This window comes from Lagopus leucura, unplaced genomic scaffold (assembly GCF_019238085.1).
Source record: "Lagopus leucura isolate 7727_CA_CO unplaced genomic scaffold, USGS_WTPT01 2-69_obj-0_obj, whole genome shotgun sequence".
Classification (NCBI taxonomy): Eukaryota; Metazoa; Chordata; class Aves; order Galliformes; family Phasianidae; genus Lagopus; species Lagopus leucura.
In genome coordinates this window covers 1-5,195 of record NW_024966249.1, presented here as the reverse complement: position 1 = coordinate 5,195, position 5,195 = coordinate 1, and the positions used below count along the sequence as shown (strand labels likewise).

At 44.7% G+C, this 5,195-nt stretch overlaps 1 long non-coding RNA gene across 1 annotated transcript; it reads right to left on the bottom strand.

Annotated features, from left to right (window-relative positions):
- Positions 1 to 532: 532 nt before the first annotated feature.
- On the bottom strand, positions 533 to 4,496 carry LOC122192492. The gene is made up of 2 exons (XR_006182625.1): positions 3,585 to 4,496; positions 533 to 2,498 (listed from the first exon to the last, which is right to left on the bottom strand). It is a non-coding gene; the product is annotated as an uncharacterized LOC122192492 (long non-coding RNA).
- Positions 4,497 to 5,195: the final 699 nt, after the last annotated feature.

Sequence of the window (5,195 nt, the reverse complement as noted above, 5' to 3'; positions counted from 1 at the left end):
CATAATGTTGAAACTAAAGGGTGAGAGTCAGCTTTTCTTTGTGGTTATGTTGTATTTTTGTTTGTTTTATTTTAGAAAATATTGATTTGATTTCAAACTTATCTTTGCAACTGTAAGGCTGGAAGCTTTATGACTATGAAAGCTGAGACTAACTTCATCTTCTAAGTAAAGGATTAGAGCATGAAAGATGACACAGAAAAATCATAATCTAATGATTTCTAAGAAAGAAGCAATGCTTTTGATCAACTGCTATGTATTGAATGACTGATGACTGTAAGTACTGTACAAATGTGAGAAGCATAGTGCCCTGTGTGCTTTGCAACTACAAAACTTCTGCTATTGGTCTTTTGTGAGAAATTTTGCAAAAGTTTTTATCTGATCTTTTCCCCATATTTTTCTATTAAGGGTTTCTTTTCAATAATATCAGAAAAAAACACACAAAATTTTATTTCAAAACTATAACTATACTTGAGTTTGTTGGAGTATAACCCTTCATCTTTTAAACAGAGTGAACTGTACAAGAGGTCAGGAAAACATTTAAACATAATTTTATTCATTTTATTTTTATGAAAGTATCCATAGTAGTATCAGAATTTACTTAGTTTCTGCTAACTGAATGCAGATAATCATCCTCTGAAGAATTTTTAAATTATGTGCTGTAGATTGAGGTGGAGGAAGTGTTCCCCTGTTCCCAAGGAGCACTCTGTAGCTGCTGCTGATTTGAAGTATGTAGTCAGACCTAAAGATGCTTACAGTTGTGCTGCCAAGATGAGGACACTACAATGGGATAGAGGGATGCTGAGGTTTTCCGTTTTCCTTTGTATAAAAAGAACCCAAATCAGAAGAGATCATGATGGTGTAAAGGAGCATTGTCGTTTCTAGAACCCAAGACAAAACTACAAAGATACGCATTATTCAAAGTAAAAAGTGATTAAAGACCATGTCAAATCTAAGTTTATGTAACTAGGAAATTGTGCTTCTCAGAAGGTAAGATGGTAAGAATAACTATATGCTTTGCTTTCCTGGTATCAAGAGAGACCACGAGAATTCGCTGTAAAAAATGAGTTTCTTTTGCTGTCAACATAAAGAGCCGGCCCAGCTCTTTATTTCTTCTCAAGGGATTAACAAATAACTCTTAAGTCATATGCAAGTGTTGGACCTATTATTCATAGCTAATTTTCTATTATATTGTTAAGCAAAACCTCTGGGAGTGATAGTTTTTGCCATAGATCTCTGGTTATTGCGTTACATTTCACAAGAGCACTACTGTTGGTTCTTGCTGGGTTTATTTCTGACTGTTATCTGTGAAATCGTGAATGTGAAATGAAATGTTAATCAAAGCAGCCTGGATGGACAAATGATCAGTGCAATAGTGGCTCTGAAACAAACAGATGGATGTGCTCTTCTAACTTGCATGAATGGGGGCTTGTGAGGAGAAAGATTATTGAAACCTAATACATACCTCAATACAAAGCTAAAGGTGGGCTCTGTGCTCGTACACAGTTATACTTTAAACATCTCACTTGAGATGCATTCGGATATGACCCATACTTTTCATTTGTAAAGTGTATTTTAATGTTTAAATCCCACAACAAATAACTTCTGCCATATATATTCAGCAAAGAACACTTCATGTTTCTGTACCAACGTTTATGCATTTTTTTGCACATGAAAATGAAGCTTTTCAAAAGAAGGTCCTTTGCTTATTGCACAAGTGAGTTGGTACAAACTGTGAAGGGGCATGCATTACAGACCTTCAAAGCTTTTACAGTACACAGGCTTATCAGTTTTAATCCTGTAACACCTAGATTATTCTTAAAATACAGTGTTTATTTTTGGACCCTATTTACTGCTTTAAATCTAATAAAAGCACCTGTTACATAAACTCGTATACACTCGTAATTTTCATTTTGCAAGCTGGAATGCTTTAAAAAGAAAACAAAAGGAACATTGGCTTCAACTGGATGACTCAAAGCCCGAAAAACACCAGTTTTACACCAATTTAATTCTTTTGGTTAAAGGTAGGATTTTCTCTCTTATCATCTTACTTAGTTCTCCTGCAGTAAGCTCTATGTGTGCTAATAGAGATTTTGTTACCTGATTAAGTATCCAAACAAAGTTGCATTTTAGCTATTCCAGTGAAGAAAAAAAAGAAAAAAAAGTGGTTGGTAGGTAAATCTTAACATTCTTGTGTTTTCAGCTTTATGCTTAAACAGTTGGACAATAAATGGGAGGCAGCAGCAGTTAATGGGTGCTGGAGTGGGAGAGACATTTGAGAAAGAAGAGCATGATAAAAGGATAGAACTTTGTTTCTGCTAAGGAAGAAGAGATTTGTTCACTGTTCTTTATCACGTTTACAGTGAGAAATAGATCTCAGCATCTAAAGTACTTAAAATACACCATATCAACTGTTTCCATGATTTCTGACACACGGCCAGTGACTTCCTGTTGATTTGGTTGCTCTTTCATCAGAAACATCAGGGAATGTTGTAGAATATCTGTAGCAAATTAAGGAAATCTGTTTTTAATTGAAACAGTTACAGTCTGAAACAAATAAAATGTACATTTACTGTTAAAACTTGCACCAATTATTTTCCTTAATGCTGTATTTGCTAACAGGACAATTTGAGGTGCTGAACATAAGTGCACTAAAATACTCTTAGACTTCAGATGAATGGTACCTAATGGGGAAGGGAGTAGCCTGCCCCAACTGAATCTTATTATGTGAAGTTCTATATGCAGTCATGAACTACATTTCCTTTCCAAGACTACTTGTAACACATTTACAGTGTGCTTGCAATATATTCAAGGTGATGTGTCCAGTTATCATTCTTCCCTCTCAAATTACAAACAACATCAGTCAAAAGCTAACACGAGCTGGGACATATGGCATCTCAAAGTGCATAAACTGCTCAGCTTCCACTTGTGCCTGGCTTTCCCTGGTACCAGGAAGTTCAGGGCCTATTTGTGAATCTGGGTCCTTTTTTCAAGACAAAGTAGCTTTTAGGCATTCCTACCAAAGGAGATGTTCCTTCCCTGTTCTTGAATCATTCACACACTCCTGCCCTCCATCAGACCTTCCTTTCTGCCAGGACACGATCATATAACTGATCAGTAAAGCAGATGGGAGTTTAACTTAACTGATTTTCTTTTCCCTGGTCTAGCTGTAACCCAACCCAGCTTGCCATACAGCATTACAAATGCTTTTACAGGCGCAAAGAAAGACAGAGCACAGGTGTGAAAGTGAGCAGCTTACAGCAGAAGTAGAGCTGTGTTTCTCAACCCTGCTGCAGCCTTATCGTGATCTAATCGTGAAACTATGATACTGCTCTATTGAAATTCAGCTTAGGAATTAACATACTGGCGAGCACAACTGAAATCAGGCTTTCAGCTGCCCACAGACTGTACAAAGAGGATCGGGAATGTATCCGAGACGTATAAGCAGTCTCTACACTTTTAACAGATCACAAGCAAACATAACAGAGATTTGTATTTTATGCTCACTGTAAGGTCAAAACCACCTGAAGAAATGAAATGGATCTCAAAAGGCATAGTGTGAGGTGTTAGAAATTGCTACTAATGACCTTGATTTCCACTGGAAACTTCCTGGAACTCACACTTCTCTCAGCGTTTCAAGCATATGCTTCCTATATCTTCTTTAGGTAAGGCCTCCTATTGTTGTGTGTTTTCGTTTGTTTTTCATCATTAACATCATTATCGTTTTTGAAAGGGTCGAATAACAAGAAGCTTTAGCAGTGAGCTAAACGTCTGTTTTCTGAGATTACACAGTGGCAGGGCGTGGAATTGAACCCAGATGCTTCGCTGGGCCGATAACAAAGGAGGGTTTGCTATTTTTTCCAGCTCTTATCCAGTTCCTCCCTTTAATCACGAAACGTGCCCTTATGCGTAACCGCTGCCTGTTACTGTATGCTCAGCCTAACTCCGCTTGCTGAATCCTTCAGTCACAACTGGGAGCATAAGCGGAACCTACCCTTGTTCTCTAATGCCAGGTTATGCAATCAGATTAAAAAGCCATCTGCAGCACAAACCCAAACTGCGGCATAATCGCGTTCCCTGGCTCAGGCAGGTCTTCGGCTTACACGGGATCTGCGTCTCCTCAAATCGCTCGCTGACCTCCCGGTTACTCTTCTGATTCCACAAGCGCACGGTAATGGATACGGCCACATATTTCCGCGGTTACCTCACGGCGCTCGGGGCGCAGGCAGCCCAGATGCCTGTTCGCGAATTTAAGGGTTCAAAAGGAACGCAAAGCCTCCTTTTCGCGCTCCTTACGCACTCGGGCGAAAATAGGTCAGAGCCGGCCCCTCCGTCACCGCAGCGGCTGAGCTATTAAAGGCTTTGCGTTAACGCCGCTCTCGTGTAGCTTTCCGAGAGCTGAAACGCTCGCTCTTCTCGATATCGCCAGCGTTTTGGCGGCACAGCCCCGCCAAACGCCCGCATTTCAAATCCCAACGGCCGCGCCGCCGGGGAGGAGCGAGGGCGGCCCCTTACCAGCCAGCCCGAGCCGCCACCACCCCAGCGCGGTCCGGCCCCCCGGCGGCGGGGGGTGGGCAGAGTCGCGGCACAGAGCTGCGCCCCGCGCCCCTCCAGCGCGGCCGGGGCCGAGCGGAGCGCCTCCCCCGCCGCGCACCTCGGGAGCCGTAGTTTCCCCGCGTCGTCCCTCGCAGCGGAGAGCGGCGGGCGGAACTGCATTTCCCGGCGCGCCCCGCGGCGCGGCTGCGAGCACGCGCGGTGCGACGGGGCGGGGCGGCGGGCAGGTTGCTGTTGTTGCATAGGAAACAGCTGAAGAGTCTCCACATGACAGAGGGGGAAGGAGGAAGTGGGGCGGCCCGTAGGGTGCCGCCAGTGCGCCGGTAGCTGCGGAGCTCGGGTGCCCGTCGCGCTGCGCGTCCCCCCGCGGCGGGCGAGTCTCGCGGTTCGGGCTGAGCGCGGCCGGAGAGCTCTCCGGGCCCAAGTGCCCCCGCCGGGAGGAAGCGGTGGCGGCGCTTGCGGGGCTTCCCGCCGGCCCGCCGCGGGGCATGAACGGCTTCGCTCCCGAGGAGCTGCCCCAGCGCGGGGCCGACCCCGCCGCCGCAGCCGCCGCAGCCGCGGCGAGCGGCGCGGGCTCCGTGGCGGAGGTGCCGGCGGGGCTGGCGCCCCCGGGGCTGACAGGAAACAGCTGAAGAGTCTCCACA